At 41.4% G+C, this 26,123-nt stretch overlaps 1 protein-coding gene and 2 pseudogenes across 2 annotated transcripts in view; 2 read left to right on the forward strand and 1 right to left on the reverse strand.

Moving 5' to 3' along the window:
* Positions 1–26,123, forward strand: part of IFT20 (intraflagellar transport 20) — a 108,933-nt gene that overhangs the window by 74,469 nt on the left and 8,341 nt on the right. The window contains exon 6 of one of the 2 annotated variants that reach the window (XR_011646824.1): positions 22,791–22,880. The exons of the other annotated variant lie outside the window; for it this stretch is intronic. The gene's annotated coding sequence lies outside the window, so the exon portion shown is untranslated. The remainder of the gene's footprint in view (positions 1–22,790; positions 22,881–26,123) is intronic. 2 annotated transcript variants of the gene reach the window in all.
* On the forward strand, positions 8,500–9,632 carry LOC105746652 (protein tyrosine phosphatase type IVA 1 pseudogene; annotated as a pseudogene).
* Positions 14,352–24,873, reverse strand: LOC101421277 (deoxynucleotidyltransferase terminal-interacting protein 1 pseudogene; annotated as a pseudogene).

Here is a 26,123-nt window from a genome sequence, read left to right on the forward strand (position 1 = left end):
GAAAAGAATGTACATTCTTTTGTTTTAGAGTACAATGTTCTGTATATGTCTATTAGGCTTAGTCCATTTATCATATTATTTAAACTTTCTGTTCCTTTATTTATTCTCTGCCCAGATGTTCTATCCAATGTTGAGAGTGGTGTATTGAAATCTCCAACTATTATTGTAGAGATGTCTATTTCTCCCTTCAGTTTTGCCAGTGTTTGCCTCATGTATTTGGGGCATCCTGGATAGGTGCACATACATTTATGATGGTTATTTCTTCCTGGTGAGTTGCCCCTTTTATCAATATGTAATGTCCTTCCTTGTCTCTAATAGCACTTTTGCTTTAAGGTCTATTTCATCCAATATAAGTAATAAGTATAGCTACCCCCACTTTTTTTTGTTACTGCATGCATGGAATATATTTTTCCAACCTTTAACTTTCAATCTCTTGGTATCCTTGGGTCTAAAGTAAGGCTCTTGCAGCCAGCATATAGATGGCTCATATTTTCTTATCCATTCCACCAGTCTGTGTCTTTTAATTGGGGAGTTTAATCCATTCATATTCAATGTTATTACTGTAAAGGCAGTTCTTATTTCTCCCATTTGACCTTTGCGTTTTATCTTCATTTTATTTTCACCACTCTTTTGACACTTTTATACTGTTACTGATAACAATCATCATTTCTAGACTCTCTTCCAAGTCTCTCTCTCCTTTTCTTTTCAGGCTGTAACACTCCCTTTAGTATTTCCTGCAAAGCCAGTCTCTTTGTTATAAACTCCTTCTGTTTCTGTTTATCTGTAAATATTCTGAATGTGCCTCATTTTTGAAAGACAATCTTGCTGGATACAAGATTCTTGTCTGGAAGTTTTTCTTTTGCAGTATCTTAAATATATCCTACTGCTGAATTCTTGCTTCCATGGTTTCTGATGAGAAATTGACACTTAATCTTATTGGGTATCCCTTACATGTTATGCATCACTTTTCTCTTGCTGCTCTCAGAATTCTCTCTTTGTCTTTGGCATTTGACGTTCTGGTTAGTATGTGTCTTGGAGTTGGCCTATTTGGATTTATTTGGATGGCAGTATGTTGTGCTTCTTGGACATGGATATTTATATTCTTTAATAAGGTTGGGAAACTTTCTACTATTATTTCTTCAAATATTCCTTCTGCCTCTTTTCTCCCTCTGGGACACCCACGACACATATATTTGCATGTCTCTTGCTGTCATTTAGTTCCCTGAGACCCTATTCAATTTTTTCCATTCTTTTCATTTGTTCTTTTTGTATGTTTGCTTTTGGAGGTCATGTCTTCAAACTCACTGATCCTTTCTTATGCCTCCTCAAACCTGCTGTTATATGCCTCCAGTGTACTTTTTTGTTTGTTTGTTTTAAATTTATCGAAATATATCACTCATACATAAACATACATAAACAATAAGTGTATAATAGTTGTGAACTTACAAACTAAACATATATAACATCAAACAAACATATATAACATCTCACCCTACCACCAATAACTTGCATTGTTTTTAAACTTTTTAAACTAATGATTAAAGAGCATTGTCAAAATATTACTACTAAACAAAGTAGTTTTCCCCTAACCAATCTGATTGTTATTATTCATATCATTTATATATGAACATAATAAACAATTAAGTGTATAGTAAAAGTTGTGAACTTACAAAGCAAACATGCATAACATCATACAGGGGTCCCATACATCAACCCTCCAGCAACACCTTGCATTGTCTGCTGAATTCTTGCTTCCATGGTTTCTGATGAGAAATTTTATCTATCTATCTATGTATCTATGTATCTATGTATGTATCTATCTATCTATCTATCTATCTATCTATCTATCTATCTATCTATGTATCTATCTATCTAATCTATCTATCTATCTTCCCTCTTCCCCCACCCCCCTGCCCCAGTTGTCAGTTCTCTGTGTCTATTTGCTACGTCATCTTCTTTGTCCACTTCTGTTGTTGTCAGCGGCACAGGAATCTGTGTTTCTTTTTGTTGCATCATCTTGTTGTGTCAGCTCTCCTTGTGGGTGGCACCATTCTTAGGCAGGCTGCACTTTCTTTCACGCTGGGTGGCTCTCCTTATGGGGGTGCACTCCTTGCACATGGGGCTCCCCTACACGGGGGACACCCCTGTGTGGCATGGCACTCCTTGTGCGCATCAGCTCTGCGCATGGGCCAGCTGCACACGGGTCAAGGAGGCCCAGGGTTTGAACTGCGGACCTCCCATGTGGTAGACAGATGCCCTAACCACTGGGCCAAGTTCGCTTCCCTCTGATGAGAAATTGGCACTTAATCTTATTGGATATGTAGAACGCTGTCAAAATCTTACTACTAATCAGTCCTTATCTTACATTTGGTGTGTTTTTCCCCCAACGCACCCTATTATTATTTTTTAAATATATATTTTTTTATGACAGAAGTTGTAAACTTACAAAACAATCATGCACATATGCAGAACTCCCAAACAACATTCCTCCATCAACACGTGACAATGTTGTGTGTCATTTGCTACATATAAAATAATATCATCTGATTGTTACCATGTCCATAGTATACATTTGGCTCACATTTTCCATACTACCTCAGTATCAACACAGTACATCTTTTGCACAGATGCAAGAATATTATATTATTACTACTAACCACAGTCCATAGGTCGCTCCAGCTGTATTTTTTCCATACTTCTCCACATTCTCATCACCCTGAAATAGTGATATACATTTGTTCTAGCTAACAAAGGACACTCTTGCATCTGTACCATCAACCACAATTCTCACCTACCTCTTGGTTTACTGTGCTATCCAGTTCCTAGATTATTCTCAAGCATTCTATCAATTGGCATTTACATAACTAGACTACCATTTTCAGTCATATCCCCATTTATAAACTAGTCGTTACTCACTGTGTGTTACCATTCACTCTATACATTTCTACAATTTTACAGTAAAGCTAATTAAAACTTCTACATATGTTAAACATCAGTAGTCCACTAAGTCCTTCTCTTATCTCCTTTAAGAATCCACCATCTACAACCAGGTCTTGAAGATATTTTCCAATAATTTCTTCTAGAAGTTTTATGGTTCTTAACTTGTATTTTTAGTTTTTTGCTCCATTTTGAGTTAATTTTTGGAAAAGGTGTGAGATAGGCTTCCTCTTTCCTTCTTTCAGCTATGGATGTCCAATTTTTCCTGCACCATTTGTTGAATGGATTGTTCTGCCTGAGCTGTGTGACTTTGACAGGCTAGTCAAAAATCACTTGACCATACCTGTGAGGGTCTGTTTCTGAACCATAAATTTGGTTCCATTGGTCTATTGTGTCTGTCTTTAGGCCAGTACCATGTTGTTTTTACCACTATAGGTAGGTATTATGATTTAAAGTCTGGAGATGAGGGTTCACTTTTCCTTTTTATGATGTTTCTGGCTGTTCAGGACTCCTTACCCTTCTAAATAAATTTAATGAATGTGTTTTCAATTTTTAAAAAAAATGCTGGTGTTATTTTTATCAGTGTTGCATTAAATCTGTATATCAATTTGAGTAGAATTGACATCTTAATGATATTTAGTCTTCCAATCCATGAACAGGAATGTTCTTCCAGTTATTTAGGGCTTTTTTGATTAGTTTTAACATTGAGTTGCAGTTTTCTGAATACAAGTACTTCACATAATTGGTTAAGTTAATTCCTGACTATTTGAATTTTATCTGTCATATTTTATTTTCACCACTCTTTCAACACTTTTACTTACTTTATTGATATAATCTTCATTTCTAGACTCTCTTCCAGGCCCCTCTCTCCTGTCTTCTTTTCAAGCTCTAGCACACCCTTTAGTATTTCCCAAAATTCTCTCAGTTTCTGTTTATCCATGAATATTCTAATTTCGCCCTCATTTTCGAAAGACAGTCTTGCTGGATATAAGATTCTTGGCTGGAAGTTTTTCTCTTGTAGTATCTTAAATATATCGGGCCACTGTCTTCTTGCCTCCATGGTTTCTGGTCAGAAATCAGCACTTAATCTTATTGGATATCTCTTATGTTTTATGCATTGCTTTTCTCTTGCTGCTCTCAGAATTCTCTCTTTGTCTTTGGCCTTTGACATTCTGATGAGTATGTGTCTTGGAGTTAGTCTATTTGTATTTTTTTGGATGGGAGTACATTGTACTTCTTGGACAGGTATATCTATGTCCTTCAATAGGGTTGGGAAATTTTCTACCATTATTTCTTTAAATATTCCTTCTTCCCCTTTTCCCTTCTCTTCTCCTGCTGGGACACCCATGACATGTATGTTTGCATGCCTTTTTCTATCATTTAGTTCCCTGAGACCTTGTTCAATTTTTTCCATTCTTTTCTTCATCTGTTCTTTTATATGTTCACTTTCAGAGGCCATTTCTTCAAGCTCACCAATCCTTTCTTCTGCCTCCTCAAATTTGTTATTATATGATTCCAATGTTTTTTTAATTTCATTGATTGCACCTTTCATTCCCCTAAGATCTGCTATTTTTCTATGTATGCTTTCAAATTCTTCTTTGTGCTCATCCAATGTCTTCCTAATATCCTTAATCTCTTTAGCCATCTCATTGAATTTATTAAGGAGATTTGTTTGAACATCTGTGATTAGTTGTCTCAACTCCTTTATGTCATCTGGAGGCTTATCTTGTTCCTTTAACTGGGCCACAGCTTCCTGTTTCTTGGTGTGGATTGTAATTTTTTGTTGGTGTCTTGGCATCTGACTTATTCTGGGTGCAGTTTTTCTCTTTATTTTAGGGCTTCCTATCCTTTCTCCCTTGCTGGTTGTGCAGAAGGAACCAAGCATGTAGTTGAGGCTGTAAGCTGTGGACCTCAAGCTGCCCTCATTGCACCAGGGACCAATGAAGCTTCTTCCAAATTTCTCCTTTGCCAGGGGTAGGGACAGTGTCACAGCTATGTGGAATAATCTATGGGCAGGCCTAGACTGTAGTTGCCCAGAGAGACTGATGAAGCTTCACCTCTCTTTCTCCCCTGCCTGGGGCAGGCATGGAACTGCAGGTGTGGGCAGCAATCTATGCAGTGTGGGTCCAAGATGACCACAGTTGCCCTGATAGACTTCTGATTTTCAGTCTATGCCAGCCAAAGTTACCTGCAGTTACCTACATAGGCTGGTGCAGGGCTCCTCAGCCTCCTCCCTGCCAGAGGTGAGGCTGAAGTCTAGGCAGGCTGCAGGCTGATCTGCGTGAAAGAAACTGGTTCCTGCTGACACTGAGGTTTCAGTCAGCCCAGCTTCCCCTCAGACGGGGGGGGGGGGGGGGGGAGGCAGAGTCAGAATTGCGGCTACTGGCCTAATTCTGACTTGGGCTGGTTCACATCCCAGCTGTATCTCTTAGCCAGCCGAGTCTACCAATCAGTAGCCAAAATCGGCAGCCAACCATCTCCTCCTTCCCTGTTTCTGGGAAATGGAGCTTCCAGTTCCAGCCACAGAATAGCTCCTGGGGCAGCTCATGCTGCCCAAGTAGGATAGTCACCAGCCTCTGCAGCTTAGCCAGTAATTCCCCATAGAGGCTGGCGCAGGTCCCTGCAGTGTCCTCCCTGCTGGAGGTGGCACTGGGGCCTAGGCTAGACCTGCAATCTGATCTGGATGGAAAGAAGCTGGTCCCCACCACCACTGGGATTTTCCATCTGTCCTGCTTCCCCTTGTGCCAGGTGTGGCATTAAGATGGCAGCTCCTGGCCTCTTTCTGACTTGGACAGGCTCAAGCTTTAGCTGTTCTCAAAATTATACTGTAGTCTGCTGCATTTCCTCATCATAGCTGAAATTGGTGCCCAACCACCTCTTCCTCCCCCATTTTGGGGAAGTGGAGCTTTCAATTCCAGCTGCGGAACACCTGAGGTGGCTTGTGCCTCCAGTGGAGGATGGGCACTGGCCTCCGGGGCGTGGAGCACTCTACTTATGAGTCTTCTCTGCAGTTGGGCAGTCTCCTCCTTCCACTCCTTCAAAGACGTTGCAGGATGTTCTTTGGGTCTCCTGGAGCCCCCAAACAGGTGCTTCAGCTAGCTCCAGAGAGCTCTGGGTATTTGCCAACTGCCCCGTAGCAGGAGCTGACTCTATGAGCTCCGTACTCTGCCGCCATCTTGCTGGTTGTCTTCAGTGTACTTTTTATTTCATTTATTGTGCCTTTCATTTGCATAAGAGCTGCTATTTTTCTAGGTATGCTTTCAAATTCTTCTTTGTGCTCATCCAATGTCTTCTTAATATCCTTAATCTCTTTAGCCATCTCATTGAATTTATTAAGGAGATATGTTTGAACATCTATGATTAGTTGTCTCAACTTCTTTATGTCATCTGGAGTCTTATCTTGTTCCTTTAACTGGGCCATATCCTCCGGTTTCTTTATATGGGTTGTAATTTTTTTTTAAAGATTTATTTTATTTATTCTCTCCCCTTCCCCACCCCCATTGTCTGATCTCTTGTGTCCATTTGCTGTGTGTTCTTCTGTGTTTGCTTGCATTCTCGGCAACACTGGGAATCTGTGTCTCTTTTTTTTTTGTTGCATCATCTTGCTGTGTCAGCTCTCTGTGTGTGCAGCACCACTCCTTGGCAGGTTGCGCTTTTTTTGTGTGGGGCAGCTCTCCTTGCAGGGCGCACACCTTGCACGTAGGGCTCCCCTATGCGGGGGACACCCCTGTGTGGCATGGCACTCCTTGCGCAGCAATGTGTGTGGGCCAGCTCACCACATGGGCCAGGAGGCCCTGGGTTTGAACCCTGGATCTCCTATATGGTAGGCAGATGCTCTATCAGTTGAGCCATATCCACTTCCCTAGATTGTAATTTATTGTTGGTGTCTTGGCATCTGGCTTACTCGATGTATTTATTCTGGATTCAGTTCCTCTCTTTAGTTTAGGGCTTTCTTGCCTTTTTTCCCTTGTTGGTTGTGTAGTAGGAGCTAAGGATGTAGTTGGTGCTATAACCTATGGAGGCAGAAGCTGCCTGCATTGCCCCAGGGATTGATGAAGCTTCTCCCACCTTTCTTCTCTGCCAGTGGAAGGGACAGAGCTACATCTGCGTGTAATAATCTAAGTTCTGCAGAATAAGACTGTCTGTAGTTGTCCGGAGAGACTGATGAAGCTTCACACTCCTTCCTCCTCTACCTGGGGCATGGATGGAGCTGTGGTTGTAGGCAGCAGTCTGTGCTATGCAGGTCCAAAATGACCACAGTTGCCCAGGTAAACTGACATAGCACCATACCCCATCTCCCTGCTGGGGATCAGGATAGACACTCTGGAGTGTCCAACAATCTAATCTGTGTAAGCCAAATACAACTGCAGTTGCCCTGAGAGGCTGAGGGAGTCCTGCCCCTTCTGCCATTTAGGGGATGGAAATGTAACAACTGACACCCATCAGTTCAGTCTATGTAGGCCAAAAGTGCTTGCTATTGCCTGGAGAGGCTGAGGAAACACCAGCCCCCTCCTATCCTATTGGGTGGTGTGGGTGAATCCATGGGCACCCAACAGTCCAGTCCCTGTAGACCAAGAATACTTGCTGTCACCTGGAGGGGCTGTGGAGACACCAGACCCTTCCTATTCTATTGGGTGGGGTGGATACACATGTGTCCAACAGTCCAGTCCATGTAGGCTGAAAGTGTCTGCTATTGCCCAGAGAATCTGTGGAAACATCAGCCCCCTCCTTTGCTGTTGGGGGATGGAGATAGATCCACGAGTACCCACCAGTCCAGGCTGTGCAGACCACAAGTGCCTGTTGTTACCTGGAAAGGCTGAGGAAACCCAGTTCCCCTCTATCCTACTTGGGGGTGGGGATGGAGTTACAGATGTCCAACTAGTCAGTCCATGTGTGCCTAAAGCACCTGCATTTACTGAGATGCTGGGCGAACACAGTCCATCTCTTGTCCTGTTAGGGATGGGGGTGGAGCCACAGGTGCCCAATGGTCAGTTTTGTGCAGGCCAAAAGCGCCTGCAGTTGCCCTGAGAGGCTGAAGGAACACCATCCCCCTCCTATCCTATGGGGGTGGGGTAGGGACAGAGGTGGAGATGGATTTGAAGGTACTCAACAAACCAATTCCTGTGGGCAAAAAAATGCCTGTAGTTGCTGGGAGAGGCTGAGGAAACACAGCTCCTCTCCTTTCCTATTGGCATGTGGCAATGCAGCCCCAGGTGGCCAACTATTCAGTCTGTGCTGGCCAAAAGTGCCTGCAGTTGCCTGGAGAGGTGGGGCTGGAGCCTAGGCTAGGGCTGCAGTCTGATCTTGGTGAAAAGAAGCCAGCCCATAACTTCACTGTGATTTTCAATCAGTCCTGCTTCTCCTCATGCCCTGGGTGAAGGTAAAATGGTGGCTATTGGCCTCCCTCCAACTGGACAGGCTCAAACTTCAGCCATTCCCAGGATTATACTCTAACCAGCTGAAGTTGGCAGCCAACTGTCTCCTCCTCTCCTGATCATGGGAAATGGAGCTTCCAACCAGCCACTGAATGGCTCCTGAGGCAGCCTGCACAACCAGAGTAGGATGGGCACCAGTCTCTTTGGCATGGCCTGCAGTTTCCTGGAGAGCCTGGTGCAGGTTCCCCCACCTTCCTCCCTGCCAGAGGTGAGGCTGGGGCCCAGGCCAGAGCTGCAATCTGGTCTGGGTGGAAAGAAGCTGGTCCCCACCAGCACTGTGATTCTCAATCAGCCCTGCTTCCCCTTATGCCAGGGCAGAGTCAAAACAGTGGCTACTGGCCTCCTTCCAACCCAGACAGGTCCAAAGCCTACCTGTTCCCAGGACTGTACTATTAGCCAGCCAAATCCACCTGTCAGCAGCTGAAGTTGGTGCCCAACCATGTCCTCCTACTCTGTCCACAGGAAATGGAGCCCCCAACTCCAGCCACAGAATATGAGGCAACCTGCACTGTAGGTACCAGCTTTCATGGGATGGAGTGCTCCAGTAATGAATCCTTTCTGCGGATGGGAAGTCTCCTCCCTCCACACATCCAAGGATGTTGCAGGATATATTTTGGTCCCCTGAGGTCTCCCAAACAGATGTTTTAGAGCGCTGGGTGATTACTAACTGCCCTGTAGGATGAGCTGACTCTTGGAGTTCCTTACTCTGCTGCCATCTTTCTCCATTTCCCTATTGAGTGTTTTTTTAATGAAATTAATGTGACTGGAATGAACCACCCAGCTCCCGTGGAAATCTCATACGAAAACATGAGATTTCTTATCACACACAATCCAAACACTGCAAATTTATAGAGGAACTTAAGAAGTATGGGGTTACCACAATAGTAAGAGTATGTGAAGCAACTTCCAAGGCAGCTCTTGTGGAGAAAGAAACGTCCAAGTTCTTGATTGGCTTTTTGATTATGGTACACCACCCTCCAACCAGACTGTTGATGGTTGGTTAAGTCTTGTAAAAATTAACTTGGGTGAAGAGCCTGGTTGCTGCATTGCTGTTCACTGCATTGCCGGCGTTGAGAGAGCTGCAGTGCTTGTTGCCCTAGGATTGATTGAAGGTGAAATGAACTAGGAAGATGCAGTACAGCTCACAAGACAAAAGCGACATGGAGTGAACAACTTTTATATTTGGAGAAGTATGGTCCTAAAATGCGGCTGTGCTCCAAAGATTCCAATGGTCAGAACTTAAGGTGCCAGGAGCTGTGAACACTCTGGACCTTATGTGGTTGTTCCTTCAGTCATGTAAACATTGAAAGTAGGGCCTATATGGTTATTTGCCTGATTACTTTATGTTTACATACTGGTATGTATTTGTACCAGTAGAGATCAGGTTTGTGCCACCACTGAATTTTGTTGGGATTTTACCAAGTCTTACAGTAATTATTTAATGTCTATCTATAAATCTTATTTTGTGATTTTAGAGAAAACCTCCATTTTGAAAATCTGCATTGTATAAAAGCACATGTCTTTAATGGCGCCAGACAAGAAAAAAAAAAAGCCTTACTGTTAATTTAATGCTTGCACTTTGGGGTGCAACTTAACTGGGAGGACTGGCAAGTGAATGGGAGGGGGCTAGTAAATATTTTTAGTAAAATGTTTTTGTCTTGTGCAGAACATGTAAAATATACTCTTTAGGTAAATTTTTTAAAAAGACAGATATGCTTTGTTATGGTAGCTATAATAATTCTTAATCATTAAATTTGTGAAATTCTTGTAATTTTTTCCATATCCATTGGAAGGTGTTTACCAGCTATTATTTTTGTTTAAAGTGTGATTTTTTCCCCTTCCCTTCCCAATCTCTTGCAAAAAATAGGTTTCTGCTAATGAATTCAGCAGGCATCTAATATTTTATATGTCTTTTGAGCTGTGTAACTTAATATTTGGATACTTGATACTTTGTTTTATTATGTAATTGGTAAAATGGTGATGCGCATTAATGTTAGTTCAATCATATATTTATGCTGTCTGGGAACATGTGGTTATAGTTCTGGGGGAGAAATAACTTTTCAGTGTTCACGAGCTTGTAAAAACTTAGTGCAAGGGAAACGGACTTGGCCCAATGGATAGGGCATCCGCCTACCACATGGGAGGTCTGCGGTTCAAACCCCGGGCCTCCTTGACCCGTGTGGAGCTGGCCCATGCGCAGTGCTGATGCGTGCAAGGAGTGCCTTGCCACACGGGGTTGTCCCCACGTGGGGGAGCCCCACGCACAAGGAGTGCGCCCCTTAGGGAGAGCCACCCAGCGCAGAAGAAAGCGCAGCCTACCCAGGAACGGCACCGCACACACAGAGAGCTGACATAGCAGGATGACACAATAAAGGGAAACACAGATTTCTGGTGCCACTGATAATGACAGAAACAGTCACAGAAGAACACACAGCGAGTGGACACAGAGAGCAGGCAACTGGGGTAGGGGGAGGGGAGAGAAATAAAAAAATAAAAAAATCTTTAAAAAGAAAACAAACAAAAAAAAAACCCTAGTGCAAGAGCTTAAATATCTAAATAAATTTTTGAAATGCAAAAAAATGAAGCCTTTTTTTAAAAGGAAAAAAACTTTTGGCTTTTGCTTTTAAAAGAGTTGTAGATTTACAGAAAAACTGCAAAGATGGTAGGGAGTCCCACATACCCCATACCCACTTTCCCCTATTTTTTTTTTTTTTTTAGATCCCACTCCCGGCCCCAGGGATTGAACCTCATATGTGGGAAGCTGGTGCTCAAACACTGAGCTACACTAGCTCCCCTCCCCTCTATTCTTAACATTTAAAATTTGTGTGGTATGTTTGTCACAATTAACGGACCATCTCGATAAAACATTATTAACTAAAATTCGTGTTTTATTCAGTCTTCCTTAGTTCTGACCTAATGTCCTTTTTCCCTGGTCCAGGATGCCACCTGGGATACATTATGTCTAGTCCCCATGTCCCCTCAGGCTGCTCTTGGCTGTGACAGTTTCTCAGCTTGCCTAGTTCTTGAGGATGCCGAGGGTGTTGAGGGGTGGTGGTCAGATGTCTAGTAGAATGTCCCTCAACTGTAGATTAAGACTGAAGTCATGGGCCCTGGGGAGGAGGGCCACAGAGGTCAAGTGACATCTCACATCACTCCCGGTTACATGCTACCAGCGTGATGTACTGCTGTGACGCTGACTGTGGTCAGCTGGCTGAGACGGGTTTGTCAGATTTCTCCACTCTGAAGGTACTTTTCCCCCTTCCTCCTTTCCATTGGAAGGAGTCACTAGGTGTAGCCCACACTTAGGGAGTGTGCTGAAATATCTACAAAATTATTTGTAATTCTTCACAGATTTGTCTTCTCCGTTTATTTTTTTAATCATTTGTATCGCGGTGGACTCATAGGTATTTTATGCTTTGGATTATAATCCATTACTAGTTTATTTTATTGCTCAAATTGCTCCAACTTTGGTCATTGAGAGCTCTTTCTGTTGGCTCCTGTATCCCTTTGGCATAACCCTATCATTATGGTTTTGGTTTTCTCTCTCATTCTCTCTCACTCTTGTTTTTAAGCCCTCCCTCCCTCCCTCTCCCTCTCCCTCTCCCTCTCCCTCTCCCTCTCCCTCTCCCTCTCCCTCTCCCTCTCCCTCTCCCTCTCCCTCTCCCTCTCCCTCTCCCTCTCCCTCTCCCTCTCTCTCTCTCTCTCTTTCTTTCTTTCTTTCTTTCTGCACTTCTTTCTTTCTTTCTTTCTGCACTTCTTTAATTTCTGGTACTAAAACAAGCTCCAGGCTCATTTTTTATATTTCCTACCCTAATTCTAGACTCAGTCTTCCTTTTATTGGATAATGGTATTAGAAACCAGGGTCTGGTTCCTGGCCCTTTGTGAGCTCTGAGGATTGCTCTCTGCTCTACAGAACTTCCTCAGACAGGTGTGATCAGCACTCAGATGAAGACTCAAGGGGGCGCTCTCTTGCTATAACTCCCTCTTCGCTGGTACTATGTCCTGCAAGCTATGGCATCTTAGTATCCTGGAACTTGTAGTCCCATCTCTTCAACTGGGGAGATTCACTTACTCTGCCTACATCCCCCTTCCCTGTGCTGTAACCTGGAGACTCTCTTCAGATAGGACTTGCCTTGTTTCTCCTCTCTCAGGGATGACTGGTCTGTTGTCTGATGTCCAATATCAGAAGACCAGTGCTTCATAGATTTCATTATTTTTTGCAGTTATTTCAGGTGGATGGTAAATCTGGTTCCTGATACTCCAGCTTAGATAGAAGCATAAGTCTGCCTCATTCTTATTTACAATATTTGCATCTATGTTAACTAAGATTGGCTATGATTTTTTCTCATACTGTTTTCCTGTTTTGTAATCAAGGCACTAAAAGCTTTATTACATGAGTTGGGAAGTGTTTCCTTTTATTCTCTGAAAGAGTTTGAGTAAGATTAGAATTACCTGGTGACTTAGAGTAATTGGTAGATTTTTAACTGATTCTGTTGTTTTAAAATATTACAATTCTCTTTGGCGTTTATTTTATTGTGGCTAACAGACTGGGTGGCTATCTTTTTGTAAATTTATTTTTTCTTTGAGAAGTTATAGGTTTACATAAAAATCATGCAGAAAATAGGGTTCTCATATACTGCCCCTTATTATTTACACCTTGCATTAGTGTGGTCCTTTGTTATAATTGATGAAAGGCTATTATCCATGGTTTACTTTAGAATTTATTGTGTTGTACAGTCCTATGCTTTTATTTTATTTTATTTTTAAGTACTGGGGATTAAACCCAGGACCTTGTACTTGGGAAGGAGGTGCTCAATCACTGAGCTACATCTGTTCCCCAGTGAGATTTGGGTGGTTTTGTTTGTTTTTAGGAGGTACTGGGGATCAAACCCAGACCTCGTACATGTAAAACAGGCGCTCAACCACTTGAGCAACATTCGCTCCCTAGTCCTGTTTTTTAAAAGTTTTTGTTCTAATGACTTTCCTACTTAACTGCACTAAAATATATTCCAGTGATGTTAATTACTTCAGTGTTGTGCTACCATCACTAGCATCCATTATCAAATCTGTTCCATCACCCCAAATAGAAACTCTATAAAAGTTAAGCATTAAAAGCCCCTTCCCTATCCCAGACCCTGGTAATCTGCATTCTAGTTTCTGACTCTATTAAGTTGCTTATTCTAATTATTTTGTATCAGTGAGATCATACAATATTTGTCCTTTTGAGTCTTGCTTATTTCACTCAACTCGATGGCTTCAACATGTCAGGGTGAATCCATATATTCTCAAGCATCAAGACTTCATTCCTTTTAATGGCTGAATAATATTCCACTGTATGTATACACCACATTTTAAAAAATCTATTCACTAGTTGGTGGATACTTGGGTTGCTTCAATCTTTTGGCAATTTTAAATAATGCCACTATGGACATTGGTGTGCAAATATCTGTTAAAGTCCCTGCTTTCAATTCTTCTGGGTATATTCCTAGTAGCTGGATTGCTGGATCATATGGTAATTCTATACTGAGCTTCCTGAGGAATTGCCAAACTGTCCTCCACAGTGGCTGCACCATTTTACATCACCACCAACAAGAAAAGAGTGTTCCTATTCCTTTGCATCCTCTCCAACACCTGCTTCCCACATGGGAGGTCCAGGGTTCAGTTCTTGGTGCCTCCTAAAAACAACAACAACAAAAAACAACAAGCAAATAGACAGAAAACTAACTTAAGGGAACTGACTTACAGACTAATTTACAAACATAATCAAATATCTTTTTTTGGAATTCATAAATAATATCAAATTGCTACAGTAGGGATCTACTTCCATTCTTTTGCATATGGACATCCAATTTTCCTAGCACTGTTTGTTGAAGAGACTATTTTTTCCCCAGTGAGTGGACTTGGCACCCTTGTCAAAAATCAATTGGCCAGAGATGTGAGGGTTGATTTCTGCTCTCTCTTTTTTTTTTTTTTGCAGGCTCACCATCTGTGTTTATTAAAAACTGCTTAATTGCTTCTTATCCCAACAACTTTACAAATATAGACTCACGTGCCAGTCTGGGGGGCTTGCAGTGAGTCACTACAAACTAGCCCAGACACAGCTTAATGCTGCTGAGATCCATCTAAGAGCTGTCCCAGCAGGAGCCTCAGCTACGCGGGAAGGCAGGCTTTGGAGGTGGGCTGTCGACGGTAGCCAGGACACCTGCCTCAGGTCTGCGGAGGTGCTTCAGCAGCACGATGATCATTTTCTGTCTGTAGTGTCTCCATGTACTTTCGCATCTTCTCAACCATCCAGAAGGGTAGGACAAAGGATTTCAGCTCCTCCAGCTTCAGGTCGAGGCATCCCCTATAGTCATCACTGGCAGCAAGGTCCCGGATGTCCTCCTCGATGAGGAGGTAGGCCATCTTTCCCCCTGTTGCCCGCATGTGATGCTGCTCGGCCAGCCAGTGCTTGTCCTGGGGGTCAGCTGCATACTACCTTAAAGAGGTGGGGGTGCTTGATGTAGATTCTCCCTCTGGTGCCTCCCATACCCAGGGCCTTGTTGGCTCGAGATCCCAACACAAAGGTAGTAGATTCATTCAGCCGAGCTGGGTCCCACTTGGGGCCCTCTCGGCGAATTGGTTCACAGGATTTTGGTTTCCATACCATGCCTGCAGCCACCCGGTCATTGGACAGGATGTGTCCTGGAGGCCGTCCCTTCCTCTTTTTGGGGATGGGGCTTCCTCGATGGGCACACTCCTCTTCTGCCTGCTGGCCACACTTTATCCCTGGAAGCTCATGGGTCAGTCGGGGAATTACTTTTTCTCCATCTGAAAACAGGAGCTTAGCTATATTAGTCAGGGTTCTCTAGGGAAACAGAATCAACAAAGGCTGTCTGTCGATAGTAAGAGATTGATCAGAGTTTCTCACGCAGCGGTGGGGATGCACAAGTCCAGGTTCTGCAGGCAGGCTGCAATCAGGAGCACCGATGAAAGACCAATGAAAGCTCTTGACAAGTTCTGGGAGATGCTGGCTGTCTAAAGAAGAGCTGGGAAATTCTGATTTCTGAACTCTCAGTTCAATTCCATTGGTCTGTATGTCTCTCCTTGTGCCAGTATGAGGCTGTTTTGATTAGTGTGGCTTTATAATAAGTTTCAAAATCAGGAGGTAGGAGTCCTCCAGTTTCATTCTTTTTCAAGATGGTTTTGGCAATTCAGGGACCCTTACCCTTCCAAATAAATTTAGTGACAGGCTTTTCCATTTCTGAAAAAAAAGGCTATTGGAATTTTGATTAGGATTGCATTAAATCTGTAAGTCACTTTGGGTAGAATTTTAACAATATCTAGTCTCCCAGTGCATGAACAGAGAATGTATTTCCATTTATTTAGGTCTTCTTTATTTTCTTCTAGCAATGGTTTCTTCTAGTATGGCCTTCCATGTACAAGGCCTTTATATCCTTAGATTCATTCCTAGGTATTTGATTCTTTTAGTTGCCATAGTAAATAGAATCTCTTTCTTGATTTCCTCTTCAGATTGTTCATTAATAGTATATGAAACCCTACTGATTTTTGTGTGTTGATCTTGTACCCCATCAATTTTCTGAATTCATTTATTGGCTCTAGTAGCTTTGTTGTGGATTTTTTCAGTATATAGGATCATATCATCTGAAACTAGGAAATGTTTTACTTCTTCACTTTCAATTTGTATGATTTTTATTTTTCTTTTCTTGCCTAATTGCCCTAGCAAGAACTTTCAGTACATATTCAATAACAGTGGCGATCATGGGTATCCTTGTCTTGTACCTGTTTTCAGAGGGAAAGCTTTCAGTCTTCTACTATTAAGTAGGATGTTAGTGATGGATTTTTCCTATATTCCCTTTATCATGTTATGGCAGTTTGAGATTATTTACGAATCCCAAAAAGAGAATGATTATGTTTGTAAACTGGTCTGTTCTTCTGGGTATGATGCCCCTTGATTGTATTAGATTTGGGGAAGGGCCTCTGATTAAGTTTACTTGATAAATGATTGGGCTATGCCAGAAAGTATAGCTTGGGTTGAGTCCCTGCCCCTTTTGGCCTATATAAATGGACACTCACTCAAGAATACACACAGAAGAGGATACATGGAAGAGGAGAGAACTTGGTCACTTCATTCCTGCCATATGACAGAAAGGAGAAGGTTCAAACAGCTAAAGACCCAGGAAGAGAGATGAGCTATTTGCCTGGTAGTTTGCAGCCAAAAAGAACAGAGCAGTTGACCTTTTGAGAAAGCCGAGAGATAAGGCAGAGATTATTTGCCATCTTGCTTCAACATATGGCAACAAACTTTGGTGAGAAAGCAGCCTCAAGTTGGACTCTTTAGGGCCTTATAACTGTAAGCTTTTACCCCAAATAAATACCCTTTATAAAAGCCAACAGATTTCTGGTACTTTGCATGAGCATCCCTTTGGCTGACTAATACACATGTTGAAGAAGTTTCCTCCTACTCCTAGTTTGCATTTTTAACAAGAAGGGGTGCTGGATTTTGTCAAATATGTTTTCTTTGTCAACTGAGAGGATCATTTTTTTCCCTTTGTTCTGTTCATGTGGTGTATTGCATTAATTGATTCTTATGTTGGACCACCTTGTAAACCCAAGATAAATCCCTCTTGATCATTGTATATAATTTTTTGAATGTGCTGTTGGATTCAGTTTGCTGGCATTTTGTTGAGGATTTTTGCATTTATAATTATAAGTGGTGTTGGCCTGTGATTTTTTTTTCTTGTGGTGTCTTTATTTGGTTTTGGTATTTAGGGTGATGTTGGCCTCATAGAATGACTCAGGGTGTGGTCCCTCCTCTTCAATTGTTTGGAAGACGTTGAACAAGATTGCTGTTAATTCTTGGAATGTTTGGTGAAATTCCCCTGTGAAGCCGTCTATCTGGTCCTGGACTTTTCTTTGTTGGAAGGTTTTGTATTGTTGATTCACTTTCTTATTGGTCTTTTCACATCTTCTATTTCTTCTTGAGTCAGTATAGGTAGTTTCTTTGTTTCTAGCAAACTGTTCATTTCATCTAAGTTGTCTAATTTGTTGGCAAACAGTTGTTTATAGTATCCTCTTATGATCTTTTTTGTTTCTATGTGGGGTCAGTAGTGATGTCCCTCCCTTCATTTTTTTAATTTAATTGCATCTTCTCTCTCTTTTTCTTTGTCAGTCTAGGTAAGGGTTTGTCACTTTTATTGATCTTTTTGAAGAACCAACTTCTGATTTTGTTGACTCTCTCTATTGTGTGTTTGTTGTTGTTATTCTCAATTTCATTTATTTCTGCTCTAATATTTCTTTCCTTCTGCTTGCTTTGGGATTAATTTGCTGTTCTTTTTCTAGTTCCTCCAGGCATTTAGTTGGGTATTTATTTTTAGCTCTTCCTTCTTTTGTAATGTAGGCATTTAGGGCTATAAATTTCTCTCTCACCAATGCCTTTATTACATCTCATAAATTTTAATCTGTTTGTTTTTGTTTTCCTTTGTCTTGAGATATTTACTGATTTCTTTTGCAATTTCTTCTTTGACCCCCTGATTGTTTAGGAGTATGTTGTTTAATAGTCATAAATTTGTGAATTTTCCAGTCCTCCACTTGTTATTGATTTCCAACTTTATTCCATTATGATCAGAGAAAGTTCTCAGATTAATTTCAATCTTTTAAAATTTATTGAGACATGTTTTGTGACCCAATAGGTAGTCTATCCTGAAGAACGATCCATGAGCACTTGAGAGGAACATATATACCCATCTTGCCTGATATTAGTATAGTTACCCCAGCTTTTTTTTTGGGTCACTGTTTGTGCGGAGTATCTTTTACATCCTTTCACTTTCAATCTATTTGTATACTTGGGTCTAAGGACAGTCTCTTATGGACAGCCTAATATTTATCCATTCTGCCAGTCTGTGTCTTTTGACTAGGGAGTTTAATCCATTAACATTCAATGTTGTTATGTGAAGGCAGTTCTTCAAAGTTTTATCTTTTGACTTTTATACGTCATGTCTTATTTTTGTCTCTTTTTGCCCTTTTAGTTACTTTTACTGATAATCTTCATTTCTTTTTTTTAAAGATTTATTTATTTAAATCCCCACCCCCACCCCCACCCCCATTTTTTCTGCTCTCTCTATCCATTCGCTGTGTGTTCTTCTGCACCCACTTGTATTCTTGTCAGTGGCACTGGGAATCTGTGTCTCTTTTTGTTGCGTCATCTTGCTGCATCAGCTCTCTGTGTATGCGGCACCACTCCTGGGCAGGCTGCATTTTTTTCATGCAGGGCGACTCGCCTTATGGCGCACTGTAGTAGTTTGATATAATTGATTAATTCCAAAAAGAAATATTGGATTATGCTTGTAATTTGATCTATATCTGGGCATGATTGAGTTAAGATTGGGGTGTTGAGTGGGGACTCACAGATAAACGGCGTGGTGAAGAACAGAGTTGAAGGCTTTTAATGTTGGAGTTTTGATTTTGCAGTTTGATGCTGAAGGCTTAAACTGGAGCCCTGGGAAGTCAGCACACAGAGGGAAGAGAATTCAGCCCCAGGAAGGAAGGAACCTTGAAGCCAGAGTAAAGCAAGCCCCAGGAACCTAGGAACCCAGGAAGCCTGAACCCTCACAGACAGTCGGCAGCCATCTTGCTCCAAATAGACTTTGGTGAGGGAAATAACTTAGGCTTTATGGCCTGGTATCTGTAAGTTCCTACCCCAAATAAATACCCTTTATAAAAACCAACTAATTTCTGGTATTTTGCATCAGCACCCCTTTGGCTGACTAAAACAGAATTTGGTACCGAGGAATGGGGAAGTGCTTTTGCAATTACCATATGCTGGAACGGTTTTATAAATGGGTAAGGGGTATTTTTTGGAGGAATTGTGAGATGCTTGATAGAAAAGGCCTAGAACACTTTGAAGAGACTGTTGATAACAATATGGATGCTAAAGAGACTTTTTATGATGCCTTAGAAGTAAATGATGAAACTATTATTGGAAATTGAAGGAGAGGCGATTCGTGTTTTAAAGTTGCAGAGAATTTAGCAAGATTAACTCCTGGTGTTTTATGGAAGGCAGAAATTGAAAATGGTGAACCTGGACATTTAGCTGAAGAAATTTCCAAAGTAAACCAAAAGAATGCGGCTTGGCTTCTGCTTGCAGCTTATAGCAAAATGCTAAACAAGCGAGATAAGCTGAGAACTGAATTGTTGGGCACAAAGAAAACAGAGGCTGATTCCAGAAATTCCAAACCTCTGGAAATCAGGCTCCCAGATGAAAGTGCCCCTTTGGAGGACTTATCTAAACCTGGAGCTTGTTAAATCAGGATTGAAGATGTAGTTATTTCAGAAAGACTTACTGTCTGATGGCTTGGACCCCTGCTTCTTACATGCTAAACCATCAAGGTTTTTGAGAGAACTGTATGAACAGAACCACTCTCAACCTGGAATGAAAAGGACATGGAAAGGAGAGATTGAAGAGGAAACAACTTCTAGAGGAAAACCATGGAAGTTGAGATCTGGAATTAGGACATCACCTTGGGCCAAGAGAGGAACCCCCACCATGTGGACCAAGCCAGTGAGTTTGTCCCAGCAGTTGAAGAGGGTGAATGTTTCCACCCGATTTTCTGGGAGAGTTTTGCTGCCCCAGGGTACAGAGAGGGTGGAGCACATTCCCCAAGGATTAGGGTGGTTAAGGTCAGCACCTTACAGGTGTGAGAGGGGTGGACCTGTCCCCCAAAGGTTAGGGAAGGCCAGGTGGTCAACTCATAGCTCTGAGAGGGTTGAGCCTGTATGCCAAAGGTTAGGGGGAATGTTGTCTTCACATCACTGTGCTAGGGGGGTTAAGACGCTAAGCCAAAGTTTGGGTAAGGTGTGGCAATCACCCCAACACTCTTGGAGGGAGAGGTCTGGAGCTTGGTGGACACCCAAATGCTTGAGGGTTGAACCAATAAAATGGCCATTGGGCAAGACCGTGGAAAGGGTGGGTCCCCATATCAACCTAAGGAAAAGAAACCATCTTCTTAAGAATGACTCTCAGACTGAAATCAAATGGAGAATGCCCTGCAGGTTTACTGAACGGTAGAGGACCTGTAACTCATGTTTCTCTTCCAATTTCTCCTTATTGTAATGAAAATGTTTATCCTATGTCTGTCCATATGTATATTGGAAACAGATCAATTGTTTTGTAAGTTTCTGAGGTCTATAGCAGACAGGACTTTGCCTCAAGACAAACCGTATTTCTTTAAATTGATTATGATACAGTTTAGTACTTGCATTGTAACTGATTAAAGGCTTTTTTGAATATTGTAATGACTTTTTGGAATTCAGAGGGTGGACTGTAGCAGTTTGATATAATTGATGAATTTCAAAAAGAAATATTGGATTATGCTTGTAATCTGATCTGTACCTGGGCATGACTGAGTTATGATTAGGGCGTGGGGACTCACAGATAAAAAGCATGGCGAAGAACAGAGTTGAGGGCTTTTAATGTTGGAGTTTTGATTTTGGAGTTTGATGCTGAAGACTTAAACTGGAGCCCTGGGAAGTCAGTACTCAGAGGAAAGAGAAGCCAGCCCCAGGAAGGAAGGAACCTTGAAGCCAGAGTAAAGCAAGCCTCAGGAATGTAGGAACCCAGGAAGTCTGAACCTCACAGATAGTTGGCAGCCATCTTGCTCCAAATAGACTTTGGTGAGGGAAGTAACTTAGGCTTTATGGCCTGGTATTTGTAAGCTCCTACCCCAAATAAATACTCTTTATAAAAAGCAACCAATTTCTGGTATTTTGCATCAGTACTCCTTTGGCTGACTAATACAGGCACACTCCTTGCACATGGGTCTCCCCTACATGGGGGACACCTCTGCATGGCAGGGCACTCCTTGTGTGCATCAGTACTGTGTGTGGGCCAGCTCACCACACAGGTCAGGAGGCCCTGGGTTTGAACCCCCGACCTCCCACATGGTAGGTGGATGCTTTATCAGTTGAGCCAAATCTGCTTCCCTGATATTCTGATTAGTATGTGTCTTGGAGTAGGTCTATTCAAATATCAATTTGGAGTACTTTGTTCTTTTTAGACATAAGTATTTATGTCTTTCCTTAGAGTTGGCAAGTTTTCAACCATTATTTCCTCAAATATTCTTTCTGCACCCTTTCCCTTCTCTTCTCTTTCTGGGATGCCCATGATGTGTGTTTTATGTGCTTCATGTTGTCATTCAATTCCCTGAGACCCTGCTCCATTTTACCTATTGTTTTCTCTATCTGTTCTTTTGTGTGTTCAATCTTCTGCCTCTTGAAATCTACTGTTGAATGCCTCTAGAGTATTTTTTATTTCTTCTATTGTGCCTTTCATTCACATAAGATCTGTTATTTTTCCTTGAATTCTTTCAAGTCCTTCTTCATGCTCATCCAGTGTCTTCTTAATATCCTTTCTCTTTAGCCATCTCCTTGAATTGATGTAGGAGAATTCTTTGAACTTTTTTTAATTAGTTCCAAATTCTGTATCTCCTCTGAATTAATTTGATGCTGAATTAATTTGGGCCATATATTCCTGTTCTTAGTATGGCTAATAATTATTTGCTGATATCTGGGCATCTGATTATTTTGATGCGTTTACTCTGAGGTCAACTGTCTCTTGTCTTAAGATTTTGTTGTTGATTGGCTTAGTGTTAATGCCTTTCTTTGACACTTGGTTCATCAGTATTACCCAACAAAAACAGAGCTAGGGACCCGTGAAGGGGGTGCACCCCATTTCCAAAGTGCCTGGGAAGAGGTTCAGGAAAGACATTAAAAGCTATAAGTCTGTTCCAAAGGGTGTGCTTTCCTGGTCTTCCTAGCAGATGGCGCTCTTCACCCAAAAGCTTTTGGGACCTCTTCCTGAAGGTGTACTTTCCTTAGTCTGCCTAGCACATGGCATTCTTTGGCAACCTATACCCTGCAGTTCTCAGAAGTCAGGTTATTTTTGGTTCTCTGCCAGCTCCCCCAGATATGGATCAAAACAGTGGTGGGGCAGTGCCTGGCCGGGTCAGGTTGACTGTGGGAACCAGCAGTCTATATTGACCAGCCAAAAGCTAGGGCAGGGCTGGGCCATGTGTTGCCCTGTTCTTGGGGAAGTGGATTTCTATGGCCCTCTCAGTACATAGTTGCCCACGAGACAGGGACTGGATGACCCAGATGCTGTTTGCCCCAAGAGTCAGGATGGGTGCCAGCAGCTGCAGTGGCCTGAGTTACTTGCAATCTCTCACCACAGCTTCTTTATCACTTCATCCTGCTCTTTCCTGGGTGCTCCACAATATTTCTCTGATCTTCAGAGCCCTAGAACAGATTTCTGGACAATTTCTGCCTGTCCCCCTGGCTATTTACCTGGGAGAGATGTGAGCCCTGCAACTCCCTAATCTACCATCTTCCCAGAAGTCTCAACTCTTCTTTTTTTTTTTTAAGGGGGTTCCAGGGATTGAACACAGGACCTTGTACATGGGAAGCAAGCGCTCAACCATTTGAGCTACATCTGCTCCCCTCTTCTTTTTTAATGTAAGTATTTGGAGCTATAAATTTCTCTCTCAGCACTGCCTTTTATACATCCCATAAATTTTGGTATGTTGTGTTTTAATTTTCATTTGCCCTTGTGATTTCTTCTTTGCCCCATAGGTTATTTAAGAATATATTGCTTAATTTCCACATATCTGTGAATTTTCCATTTCTCCCTCTGTTGTTGAATTTTAGCGTTATTCCATTATTGTTGAATAAGCTATTGTATGATTTCAGTATTTTTGAATTTGAGATCTGTTTTCTGACCTAACATATGATCTATCCTGGAGAATGATCCATGTGCATTTGAGAGAAATGTGTATATGGCTATTGTTGGGTAAAGTGTTTTATATATATTTATATGTCTGTTAGAGCTAGTTGGTTTAAAGTTTGTCTATTTTCTTATTTATTTTCTGTCTAGATGATGCTCTATCTATTATTGAAAGTGGTGTATTGAAATCTCCTACTATTGGTGTAGAACCATCAATTTCTCCCTTCAACTCTGTCAGTATTTGCTTCATATATTTTGGCATTTTAATATTAGGTGCACATATATTTATAATTTTTATGTCTTGTTGAATTGAACCATTTATGAGTATATAGTGACCTTCTTGTCCCTCTTAACAATTTTTGACTTAAAGTCTATTTTATCTGAACTGGGTGTAACTACCCTAGTTCTCTTTTGATTATTATTTAATGGAATATATTTTTCCATCCTTTCACTTTGAACCTACTTGTCTTTGAGTATAAGATAAACTCTCTCAGCTCTTGTTTATTTGGGATTACCTCAATCTCTCTCTCATTTTTGAAAGAAAATTCTTCCTCAATATAAAATCCTTGGCAATTGTTTCCTTTCAGGACTGTAAATATTTTTTTATCACTGGGCCAAGTCCGCTTCCCTGATTCTCATTGTTGATGCTTTCTGCATCAATTATCAATTATCTTGTTCCTTTGGACCATCACTTTCTGTTTCTTTCTTTCTTTTTTTTCCCCGAACATTGTAGATGCAGTATTTTGAAGTGTTAACTCTGGGATTTAACCCTTAAGCTGTCTGTTCCTTAAGTTTGTATACAGCTAGTGATATGACAAATATTACTTTGAGTGTCAGTAGCCAATAAAAACAAACCAAAGCAAAGGCACCTTTCACAGTCTTTGCAAATTGGTTCTGCTTTGCCTGGTGGTATCTTTCAGAGCTTAGCCTTCCTATCAAGAAAAGTATCTGACCTAGTGGTTAATTTGATATAACCAAAGAATATTGCATTAAATGCAGAGTATAATGTTAACTGATATCTAATTCAGTGAGGCTTTACAGCCACCTGCAGTGTGGAACTTTTTCTATCCTTATGGAAACTTTTATAAACCATTTATGATTCTTCTTCAAATCAATGACTTTTATAGATTATCAGTGTACATGTGAAATGGTGATTGATTACCCAAGGCACCACTCTTGAGCTATGTCACCTCACACAAGCAATTCTCCTGCTTTCTCAATACCTTCTTAATATTGTACCACAAATTAAAGTGCAGTGATTTTTGAATAAAGTCTTTAATCCTTTACCTGTATTTACTTGTAAAATCTACAAAGATTGAACCATCTAGTGTCATAAAGCACTGAAGATACAAAGGAGTTAACCAAGTAAACTGATTGCCATGTTTATGTTGAAGGTCGTGAGTTACTACCAAATGCCACTGAGAATCTGCTCTTAGAATATCCTGGGCCCAAAGAATTTTATTAGGAAGCTTCCCCTTTCTTTTTTTCTTTGTTTTCTATGTCCTTTCTAGGTGCTAATCCGGGTATACGTAGTCATAATTTTCCTGGAAATGCACAGTTCTTTTGATTGTTGTACATTGTATTGGTTAAATAAAATGTGCATGTAGGCCTCCCACCAAAAAAAAAAAAAAAAAGCAGCTGAGATGAATGAAAAATGCTGAGGCTTCTCTGTCTTACCTGAGCCTGTGTGGAGCTTGCTCTTGTCCTGAGCTTGTACTTGCTCATGATGTTATGAATTCCCAGTTTACAGGAATTTGAATGCCCCCTCTACTCCTTTTGAAATAGACTTTCACCCATTTCTGGGTGCTCTATTGTATGACTTAATGCAGGTAGTCTTTTACTGCAGTTTGCTTTGACTTATTTCTTTTGTGTGTGTGTGTAAAACAAATGTTTTATTCACATAGTGAATATGCATTTGTTACACCAGGTTTTCATTTCAAATAGTGAATTTTAGGTAAAAAATTGTTTTTAGATTGTAATAATGAATATTCAGATAGTGAGAGTTCAGATAGGAATGTATAAAAATATACCTGCTTATGGACAAAAACTGGAAAAGACTATATTAAAAATGAAATTCATTATTGTGTCAGGGAATAGGAACCATAAGTGATTTTAAAGTTTTTTACAACTTTTCTTTAAAAATCTCTCCTGGGGAGCAGATATCGCTCAGTGGTTGAGTGCCTGCTTCCCATATACTAGGTCCTGGGTTCAATCCCCGGTACCCCTGGGGGGGGGGGCGGGGACACCTCTTCTTTTTACAATAAAAAGTAAGAAATTGTTTAAAAGGTACTTATCAACTCAAATTATATCATCTATTGAACTTTAATTTTTAAAATTTTAATTGGTTTTAATCTATTCTTGACATGGAAAAATTTTCATGACATTTTGTTGAGTTTAAAATGTGATTGGAAAATGTTTATATATATTAAACATTTTTTTAAACGTTATTACCGGGGGGTGGAGGGGGGACTGGTGGGCTTCAGCTTCCAGCAAAGACACATATAACAGAGACTGGAATTATCTTCTTAACTAAAAAAAACAGACAAAACATAGGAAACAATGATTCTCAGACAGCAAGCACAGGACACTGATCTCTGAGAGAAGGAAAACAAACAAGATGGGCCCTACAGTTGCCCTGGGTTATGGCTTGGAGACAGTTTCCAGTTGCAATGGGGAGGAGGCACCCAAACAACAAAGCCCCGCGGTCTTCTTGAGTTGAGGAAGCAAGAATTCAGTGAGGGAACAAGTGTGGCTCAAGCAGTTGAGTGCCCACCTCCCCCATGGGAGGTCCTAGGTTCCCGGTGCCTCCTGGAGTGGCACAAGGGACAGGAGAGCTGCTCCAGAAGAGCCACGGCTTCAAGGCCGGAATCTACTTGCAGGTGACGTCCAGGGTAGTTCTTGGAAGCTGCACAGCAGGCACAATGCACAGCAGGCACAATGCACAGCAGGCACACAGTCTTCCCGAGTTTTGTTTT

The sequence above is a fragment of the Dasypus novemcinctus genome, chromosome 21, assembly GCF_030445035.2.
Source record: "Dasypus novemcinctus isolate mDasNov1 chromosome 21, mDasNov1.1.hap2, whole genome shotgun sequence".
Lineage (NCBI taxonomy): Eukaryota > Metazoa > Chordata > Mammalia > Cingulata > Dasypodidae > Dasypus > Dasypus novemcinctus.